Source organism: Choloepus didactylus, chromosome 14, assembly GCF_015220235.1.
Source record: "Choloepus didactylus isolate mChoDid1 chromosome 14, mChoDid1.pri, whole genome shotgun sequence".
Taxonomy (NCBI): Eukaryota; Metazoa; Chordata; class Mammalia; order Pilosa; family Megalonychidae; genus Choloepus; species Choloepus didactylus.
In genome coordinates, this window is record NC_051320.1 from 21,490,673 (window position 1) to 21,502,026 (window position 11,354).

The 11,354-nt window shown below is 37.4% G+C and overlaps 1 pseudogene; it reads right to left on the minus strand.

Annotated features, from left to right (window-relative positions):
- Positions 1-862: 862 nt before the first annotated feature.
- On the minus strand, positions 863-1,650 carry LOC119509332 (annotated as a pseudogene).
- Positions 1,651-11,354: the final 9,704 nt, after the last annotated feature.

Genomic DNA, 11,354 nt, shown 5'->3' on the forward strand with positions numbered 1-11,354 from the left:
TCCAGCCCCCTTCCAAATTATAACACAATGACTTGCCCCCTGAACTGGAGGAAAAGTTAAGTCTCTTGTCTTAGATCAGACCATTTAGACAAAACTTTCAATCCTTCTGAGGACCTCTCTTTTTGGCTTCCTTTCCAATTTCTCTAGAAAGGCAGATGAGCACTCAGTTATACAGAAAGGAAGACTTACATTTAATGTGTTGGCCTAGAAGGCAGTTGGTATATGGTTGCTGACAGAAGAGCAGTCAGGAATGTAAAAAAGTGCCCAACCAGGACAAGCTGGTGAATCAGACCAAAATTGCCCAGGGTGGAAATCTAAGAAGACTTACCTGGTCTCTACTCTTTGGCAGCACTGTCTATGAAATACAATACTCAGTTGAAGATGAGGTAGTTCTTTATTCCCAGCCAGTGTGAATCCAAAATGGCAGCAATACTCAAACCACGCTTCCCAACCTCACAACTGCTGGAACACCCTTCCCACCTAAGGCCTTCATCATTACTCATTTCCTCCCTGCCCAGCTCAATAACGCCTCTGCATCCTGGGTTTCTACAGCACTTTGCACATCTCTAGTCTATCAGAATTCTATTAAAATTCACTAACTTATTTGTGGGTTAACATAACGTCTCTATTACAAACTTCTATGACCTTGGGTAAGTTGTTTTACTTCTCTTGGTTTCAGTTGTTTTACTTCTCTTGGTCTCAGATCTATAAAATTAGGGCACAGAATAGTAAACTACAGTTTGTGTGTGTGTGTGTGTGTGTGTGTGTGTGTATTTAAGAAAAATCCAGGAGGCAATTAATCAAGCATTCTTATCTTTAATTAGCCACAAAGAGCTCTCCATTCATGTCACCTAAGATCATTTCACCCACTGCTCTGTTTGGCTGCCTGTTTCTTTTCTCTCTCTTCAACAATTGTGGGTGGATACCTTTTCCTCAGGGAAGTGAAATCCATGGTTTACTGCCTTTGCTAATAATGAAAATGCTGGAAAACCAGGTGGCAAAACTGTTGCCATTGGCGTCTTTCACAAGAACCACAACAGAAAAGCCAGGATGTCTCTCTGTTGGTAATCACACTGATTCTTCCCAGGTTAGCACCTCTAGTCACCACACACAAGTTACCAGTTATCAAGCTGTATGAAATTGGTAATCTTGCCTGTCTCCAAATCAATTCACCCTGATGAGCAAATCAGGGCAGCGGATGGTGTGAGCCTCATGAGTCACCAGATGAGGGATTCCTTTTGTGCCTACAGAGAGCTTCCTCACTTTGCACAACTTGTACCTGGGCTTCTCAGGTGCAATACAATGAACAGCAAAAGGACCCCTGGTATCATAGATCAGATGGAAATTCTCTCTGGTCTTGTCAATGCTAATGTCATCCATAACACCAGCAGGATAGGTTATATCAATTTGGACCTTGCCATCAATTTTTATGAACCACTGCATATAGATCTTCTTTACTTCATTTCCTCTTCATCATCTTTACTTCTTCTCCATACTTAAGTCTGTTCCTTGAGAAAATGGTAAGGGGGAGACATTCTCTCAGCTTGTAGGGACCAGTGGATGAAAAAGCAGCAAACACACCAGTCTGTCCAGCATCCAATGTTCTGGAGCTGCTACATGCTTCGAATGCTTCTTGGGACCACAAGCCATGGCTGTGCTAGGGACAAGAAGAGGCAGCCACAGCTATATTTTGAATGCGCTGTACTCGGCCCTGTTTTAGACTTTGAGAATACAATGGGGAACAAGACAAGAGTCCTGCCCTCCTCACCTTATATCCAAGTGCGGGTCAGAGGAAGACAACCAATAAACATTCAAACAAAAGCTAATTTCAGAAACTACCAGGAAGTGCCATGACAAAAATAAAAGATGGTGATGCCATAGAGAGGAATTGGGAGGGCATGTTAGGTGATGTGGACTGGGAAGGCATCTCTGAGGAAGGGAAATTCCAGCTGAGAACAGAACTGGAAAAGGATGCATCCCTTTGTATATACATTCCAAGTCTAAGAAACAGCAAAGGCACTGAAGCAAGAATGATCTTCGTGTGCTCCAGAAGTAAGAAAACATCAGGAGTAACTGAGGCAGACTGAACAAGAAGGAGAGAGCAAGAAGATGAAGTCAGAGATAAGGGAAGGGACCAGTTTATGTGGGACCTTGAAAGAGTCTGAGTTTTACTGGAGAAGTTTAAGCAGTTGATACAATTTGCTTTGTACTTCAGAAAGACCCATCTGGTTTGGAGGATGGGTTTTACAGGTGGCAAAGGTAGAAGCAGAAAAGCCATTCAGGAATTTATTTCTACAGTACAGGTGAGTGATGCAATGGCTTGGGCAGTATTGTAGCAGTGAAACAATGAAAGCACTGGAGTTAGGGTATATATATTTGGGAGGGAGAGTCAAAATGAATGATTGCTAAGTTTTGGGCCTGAGCAATTAGACAAACACTGAAATGGGGAAAGCTTGGGCAAGGGGAGCAGATTTGACAGTATAGGAGGAAATTGACAGGTCTGGTTTGGTTTATTGAGATTGAGGCATCATTGGACATCCAAATGAAAATCTGCGGAAGCACAAATTTGAGAAGCATCAATGTGTCAGTGGTATTTAAAGCAATGAGGTTAAATTAATTTGCCTTGAAAAAGAGTGAAAGTAGTGAAAATAAAAGAGCTGAAGAAAAAGTACTAGAGTATGCCAGTATGCTGGTCAAGAAGAAAGCAGCAACAAAGGATGTGGAGAAAATGGGAGAAGGAGTTAGGTAGGGGGTAAAATAGCAGGCAAATGTGTTGTCATAGCAGCCTGGGTAAGAATGTGTTTTAAGAGAGAGCCAACTTCTGTTGAGCTAGTAAGAGAGGAGAATTGAACATGGTCTTTAACAAGATGTAGGTCATTGCTTTATTGTTGTTAGGAAGTGGATTGTCTGACAATTCCCAGTGCCTAGCTGGTATCTGCGGTCTTAAATTGAGGTGATTTCAGCTATTCTGAACGTGGAATTTTTTCATCAACGCTCAGCTCCCCAGTCCAGGCATAGAGCAGACAGTTGAGTTTAACCAGGATTATGAGCTTGCTTGACAGGAAGTCAGAATAAGTTATTCTAAGTTTCTCCCAATCTCTAAAAGTTTATAAAACAAATAGTTTTCCTATTTTCAATCTAAAATTTCAAACTACTTCTTTAAACTGACTCTTTAAATTCAGATTATTTGTGATCGTGTGCCAAAACCTGACAATGAGTCAATGGGGAGAGAGATCTTGAGCAAATTTGCAAGTTATATAAATCACAACTGTTGAACTAGGAATATGAATCAATCCAAAACAAATGTCATGGGTTATTCATCCAATATGTTTCACTTATATTTTGTTTTCCTTCCTGTTCCAGTTTCGAACTTTGGGAAGTTTAAAAGAATGGACTATGCTGAGTCTGATGTCTTGTCAGGTGTGGCCAAGAGATATCCAAGGTCAAAGTTAGAGTGGCCAACAAATTCTTTTAAAATAAAACAAAAGTCAAGGAATTCAAGTACTAATAGAAATTATTTACCTCAGTGAATAATTCAAAGATTAACTATTCCCCCAAACTCTGACATCTTATAGAAGGCAGCATTTGTCTTTTTTGTTTCATTTCAGGAAAATCTAAAATTAAAACCTACTTTAAATTCTAAAAATAAGTGGTTTAACTCCTGAAAATTTATTCAATCACATTTTAAACTCCAGCATATATATTTCTAGACTTGTAAACATATTTGCATTCTTTTAAATTTAAATAGAAATAGATTTGTTAAATTCCAGTTCTCTGAAATATTCAGGGAAGTATCATTTAGCTTGATTTTTATAAGTGATATGTAATGTTTTTAACAAAGTACTTTAGAATATATGCTACTTTTGAATAGGAATTAATTATTTAACTCTAATTCTTAGGGCATTAATTTTTCTACAGCGTCCATTCAGTATACATAGGAGTTGACATTCTCAGGACGAAGCGGTGCTTCGTTCTCTTTAAATTCATTCTGTCATAATAAAACCAACTTGAGTTCAAAACATTACAACTGACAAAACATTTTATAGAGCATTCATTTGTACATAGACTGCACCTGAGATACTCTGCTTTAATCTAAATGAAAAAACCAAAGTGAAGTCAAAAGTTATTTACTGTTGCTTCTCCCTTGACATTTCTTAACAGGACATCATAAGGTAGTAATAAGGAAGGTTGGACAGACAAGCCTTGGCATGCTGTGTCTTCAGCCAGCCCCTGTAGTGCCAATCACACAGTGCTGCTAAACACCAGCACCTCAACAAGCAAAACAAGGCCTTGCATTCAGATAATGCGTTCTAGTTTGTAAAGTGCTTTTCATATTGAGTTCGTTTCTTTTTAATGAGAGGAAAAGTTCTATAGAGGATTTTATTCCCTTAAAAGGCAGGAGACTTTTGGCAAGATTTTGAATCTTTCCTCTGTGGCCAATTAGTGACAATTCCACTTTTGCAAGACAGCCGTCTCCCTGTCCAATTTGACAAGGCAAAGCAAGAAGACTGGCACTGAATTCGGTGCCAACATTAGTTCAAAATCTTACCACCATCAAAACCAGAATACTGATGCAAAATTCCAGGGCTTGCTCAGTCCACTCCAGCCATCATGGAGGCTGAACTGTAATCAGAGTTAGCTTGTTAGAGGAGCGGGGTTGTTGACAGTGTAGATTGATATAACATTTCTGGTGGAGGAGTCTGGCAACATACTTATGATAAAGGCAAAGGTGCATAATTGTCCATTCATGTATGTACCAATACATTTATCTCAGCCTGGCTTAATAGTAGGAAAATACTAGAAGCAATAGTACTAATCAATAGGCTGTTGTTTAAATAAAGTCTGGCACAACTATCAACTGGAATACTATGTAACCAATAATTAAAATGCATTGTAATAACAGGTGGGATTGGGGAAGGTAGGCCAAATAATTTAGGACTTTGTAGGTCATAAGAACACAGGATTTGGCCTTTTTCTCGGCATGAATAAGGTACCCATTGGAGAGATTCGAGCATAGGAATGGCATGATTTAACTTACATTTTTAAAGAACCCCCCTGATGTAGCATTGAGAAAAGACTATGCAGGGCCGTGCAAGGAAGCAATGATGATAATTCACAGAGTGACAATAATGGCTCAGTGGAAGTGGTAAAAAGTGCTGTATGTCTATATATTTCAAAGGTCAAGAAAGCAGGATATTTTGATATGTAGGATATAAGATATGAGAGAAAGTAAGGAGTCAAGTAAGACTCACAGCTTTTGATAAATGTGTATGTGAGAGCGTGCATGTGTCTATGTATAAGTATACCAAAGTGTAAAAGATTCCACCTCCTCCCCCCAAAACATAACAGTAGTAGTTAGTCCTGAGATTACAGTAATGAGTGTTGGGAGACAGGAGATCTTTATTTTCGTCTTTATATTTTATTTGGGATTATGCAACGAGCATGTGTTACTTCCTTAATTTAAAAGTTATTTTTTAAAAAAGAAAACTAAAGGCAATGGACATGAGATATAATTTACCCCGCTGTAAATTTTTTTTGGTCAGCCACCTCTTGTTATATGACAACCAAACCTCGCAAAACACCAAGCAACAGCTCTGAAATGAGAAGTGATATCTGACCCCCAACCTGCCCACTTTTAGGATTCATAGCAAGTTGCATCTCTTTATCTGGGTCTTTTCTAACTGAAGGGAAGAATTCACTAGGGCCTCCTACACAGTGAACCTGAAGATTAACACCATGGAGTCAGCACACCTGCCAACCAAACCACAGAAGCAAACCTCCATCTGTGTAGTGAAATGACTAATTCTTATTCTCATTAACCCTCATAGTTAGCATATTTGAGTCTACCTCCTTTTCAAAATTTTTATTTTCTGTTTATATTTTCGTAGGTCTTATGGTAATCATACCTTTTTTGGTAAGCCACCTCAAACCTTTCTTGTAAACATGTGGGGTAAAATAAATACATGCATAAATACATGGATTTTTTTCCTCCACTGCCCCTCCCCCCACCTTGATATCAGGTTTATGTGCCTTATTTATGTCTTATTCATAGTCACGCTATTCATTCCCCTAATTGCTCTCCCCCTCACTGGGCAGTTATCAGAAAGTCAAGAGGAGAACCATACAGCTGAGAAAAACAGTCATGTAAACGGTCTTTATGCAGCAACCAGGCTGTATGGAGAAAAGGTCTAAACCAATCTAATAAATAAATAATAACTCTGGGCCCAGGGAGCTACGAATGGGCAGATGTCCCCTTGGCAAACACACTGCAGCAAGAGCAGGTATACGTCTGCATACGAAGCCTTTCATTCCTCAGAGGGGATTAATAAAATGTGGTCATAGCACACAACTGACACGGTGCGCTGCCAGATGAACAGAACGGCTTCCGTAGCAGTGGTAGACCACCGAGCATTTTACAGAGAAGACTTCTGATATCTTGTATAAAATCACATACCCTCTATTTCATCAAGCCTCCCTTCAACAATGCAGCTACAGTGTTCACTTTTTGTTCTTCAGCATGTGCACGCCTGGAATCCAATGCATTAGTGGTGATTCCAAGTCATTCAACTCCCCAAGATACTTACAATGGGATTTTTGCATTTATAGCTCTTCTCATGGCAAATATTCCAACACTTGGAAGTTAGGCGCACAGTCTGTGCATGTACTAAGCATGTGGCTTTCTGCATATGTCTACACATCATTTTTCAGGAAACTCTATTTCACACTACACCAGCTTGATGAGTAGCTGTTGTTCACACCCACTGAGAAATAACTCCATGTGAGAATAATACCTTTACAACTTTGAAATGTCCTCAGACAGACTTCTCATCTCCAGGCCATCAACCTGCTGTGAACTCTCATCCTGACTTTTCACACTTACAGGCAGCAGTCATGCAACATACTGTCAAACAATATGAAGGTTCAGGAAGACATGGAGGAGTGCAAAATTAAATCTCACCCTGAAAGTCTTTCTAATTCGGTGAAAATTTTATAATAATAATAATGAAACTATTACACATACAAGCATATCTGTATTTGGCATCCATTTAAAACCTCTGCTCTGCATCTTTGAAGCATGTTTAGATTTTTGATCCTCAGTGACGTCCTCATCATTAAAGAATGGAGTATAAATTCAACATCTACAGTCCCTGTCCTCAAGACACTTCCTACTTACATCTCTTAAAATCAGTATTTCTGGTCAAAAATCTTAGTCTTTAAACCACAATTGTTATAATATGAAGACATTTGAGTGGTCAGAATGGATATTGTTTCAATTAATTGAATTTTCTCTTGGAGAATTAGCCAGAAATAATTTTATCAATCCCATTTGTTGAAAATACAACACAAAATATAGGCATTCAATAGAGATCTGTTTTAAGAATAAATAAAATAAACCAACTGTTCCTTTTTTGGATGTTACAGACACGAAGGTGAGTCTGACATGGTTCTGAGTCTAATGGCAGCTCATTCAGGGTCAGCAAGAGTTGACATATTAGTGATCCCACCCTAATTTGGCAGGAACATTTCTCAGCAAGGTCTGAAATACATACAACAACCATCTCTTGTTAATTTTTAGTTGACTAGAAATTCAGTAAATTAGAAACTAACCCACCCTCAGTGCACAATTCTTTCAGTTAGTGTTCAACTAGCTCAATACCTGGAACTCAGTTCAAACAGGAATTCAGAGTAATAAGTGGAACAATATAAGAATATAACAAGATTAGAAGCAACCCAGGCTGGGAACTGATCACTTATGTTAGGGAAAGGGGAAGGACAAAGGAGAGTTCATGGAATAGCTTTTCTTCTCTACCACAGATGCATAGTCAGAAGATGTAGGACATCTTCTAGAAGTTATTTTTAAATTCTCCAGGATTCTCAATTTGTTTCGATTTCTTCCTCTCTTAAAAGGTCAATAGAGAGAAAACTGATAAAACGTAGCTTCCGAACAGTTTTATTTTAGTTAGTAAAGGTGGTCATGAATATATATTTTTAGACATGAATTTTACAATATGTTTTTGATGTAAATCATACTGTGGACCGAAACTAAAAGAACTGTATATGTGTGCTTGTGTGTGTGGGTGTGTGTAAATATATACATGTATACATATATAATATAAATGCATATAATATATACTATATTAGGGATCTATACATTATAAATATACATATTAAAGTATATAAATATATATTAAATATATATACACAGATAATATTAATATACTTGCCTATATATTTGTTTTCAAACTTTTAAAGTTATTCATACCCAATAGAAATGAGAACAGGTTGTACTTTTTTTAATATATATATTTACTTTAGAATTTGTATAAAAGTTCAAGAATAACATATGGGGAATTTGTGGCTGACCAGTGAAAATAATACACCTCTTAGCACAACCAATACAGATAGCTTACTTGCTTCTAGCAGGTTTTCTTCCAGATTTCTCAAAAGGTGTGGTAGATATTTTTTTCAAACTCAGCTTGGGAAAATGTTTTAAATACTATATGATACATGAGTAGATATATGTCTTAAGACAACAAAACTGCAGTTACCATGATTTATGAGTTTAAGAAAGTCATGTAAGATAAAGGAAACCAAATTTCCCCTTAAATAAAAGGAAAACAAACTTTATGACAGCAAAGACCTTGGGACATTGCATGAAATAGTCATAATCTAGTTTGCAATGTTTAAAATCCTTGCAAAAACCCAGCATGTGAACCATTTCATTTGTGAAAGATTTCCAGATATACTCTGAACATCAGGATGGAATGCAAATGATACCACTGTCCTGTTTCTTCTTGGGTAGCATAGCTGCCCTCTACACAGACAGTTGTCTGAGATGTGTCTACCAACTGGCTATAAACTCTTTGACGGTCACCAGTAGTTGTTTCCTCTGACAAACAACAAAATGCACACATAAAATTTCCTATTAGAAACAGCAGAAGAAAGAGTATTTCATAAAAGTTATTCTACCAAACAGATTCTCCTCCTGACACATCAAACTGTTGACCCCTAGGAAATGAAGAAAATAATGATCAGAAACGAATCCTCTTAAAATCATCAGTGCTTCCTGTATTCCTTTGGTAAGAATAAACCATCAGTTTTTCCTCCAAGAAGCCAGAAAGAAGGATTTCTAGTGGAAAGTTTTTGAGGCCTCTGAGCAGGTCAGGCAGAACTAGAGGGTTGTGTCTAATGGTTTTGGTTTCTGAATTGGTGTTTTATAATTGAGAGTTGTGATAAAGTTTGTCCATCAGACTAGGAAATAAGCATGACCATATTTTAAAATTTATAACCATGGCTGCATCATACTGATTTAACAGACACATCTCAGATTAATATATGTTTTCTGGTCTATGTCCTGTGTCTTCAGCTAGACAGAGGCTCTCTGAAGGCAGGCATCTGAGGAACTAATCACCTTTATATACAGCATCACCCACAGCCCAGGTTCAAACGAATGTAAGGGAGTTAGAGCTGAAAAGTGGCCAAGAGATTAATCAAAACCTTCTTTTACAAGCAATGGAATGTTTTCTAAATACTAACACTATAAAGACCCTGTGGTGGTTCTGAATGCCCAGCTGCCCTGTTGGACCCTTGCTGAGAGCAGGCTCCAGATCTGAACTGCTTGGTACTGTTTCCCTCCACCCCACTCAGTGCACAGCAAGAGAAAGTTCGCAACAAAGATCGATTGGCTACAATTTTTGGATCTTCTCAAAATTGTTTAAAGCAAAATCTGCAATCTTTCTTTGCAAAAAGCTGAATATACATTTTAAAAATTGGATACCAATAGTAATTAGGAAAATTAGAAATTCCTTCTCTCTCCACAATCTTATCATCTCTGCCTGTCCTTCCTTTTATTCCAACTGATTACAAAATCTGCCTCTATGTTATAGGAATATAAGTTACTTATGTGCCAAGCAAATATATCAAATCACTCCTCATAAATGCTCCCTGTATCTGTAGGATTGTTCTCCATATCCATTTCCATGAATCATTTCGATGTTCCTCAGATTTTCCACAATTATTCATTCATTCTATCATTCATTCATTCATTCACTCATTTAGCTCATCAAGGACAAAATTACAACCAACACTAAGCACCTCCCACAGTTGGAAGTATATCATACCGGAGTTCAAAGCAGTTGCAGGATGGTAACTTGAGTTTTGGAGACATCTTTTATCATAACTGAAGAAATTAGCTGACAAATGATACTTTTAATCAATAGAAGCAGAACTTTGTAACCTCTGCATTTCACATTGGCTGAACTCTCCTCCCACCTTAAAGTTGACAATTAACGTGAATCTACAGATTCAAATGAGAGACAGACGACACTGAGGAAGTTGTGAACCCAAGAATGGACCACAAAGAATCCTCAGGACCATTAATATGCATTGTATTTTTACCTCAAAGGGAAGCATTATTTGTTCCTCTGTATGTGTTTTGCCACCTCCAAGCCTATTTCTGAATATTAGATCAGAATGACGTATTCAGGGATGGCATCTGTCTTCTAGTAGTGCATGGATCTTCAAAGACTTTACTGAAGTGCTGCCTTATCACTTACCTGAAACACTGGATACGGAGATCTGGATTGAAGCACATGTACTATTCTTTGAATGATTGCATTGCAGAGCTACTTAAAGATTAAAACAGCTTTTCAAAATGTGGCTTAAGTGTTTAACAACAGATAATCTGGGAGTTTTGCAAATGGAACTCTTGCAAAATCTTAAGAAATATCTTTTGCTGGAAAGCCAAGTTCCATTCTCAAAATTCAATGAGCAACTTCTCAAACCACATAGGCTTCTGGAGTATACAGAAAGATGTGAATATTTTTAAGGAATATCTTTTATTGAAAGAATCAAACTTCTTTATTTGATGGAATAAGAAGTATTTTGTGCATTCTGGAATTATAAAGACCACAAATGTATATGTACATATACATGATTTATAAAGGTTTCTGTTTTAATATCTGTGATATCACTTACCGATATAACACATATCAACTTTAATATAATAACAGCTCTGTGTCTGGCCTGTTTCCTTGTAATAACTCATAATGTTCATGTGCCATTACCCATTAGTAATTCCTTTTCCAGTTCATCTTACATTTCCATTTCTATTGGAAACAAAGTAATAATTTCATATTCAAAACAACTAGGAGGGTTAACCATTAGGCAAGGTTTCACAAACATTTTTCACAAGACAGGGAAATGACATATATGGAGGTATTTCACAGCACCATTTCTTTGGGTAGACCCAGAGTATTCATTGTTTTTAAAGCCAAATTAAATAAATAAATAAATATTTAAATATTTAAAGAAAAGAAAGATGAAAAAGTGAACTTACTGTCTCTATATTTGTT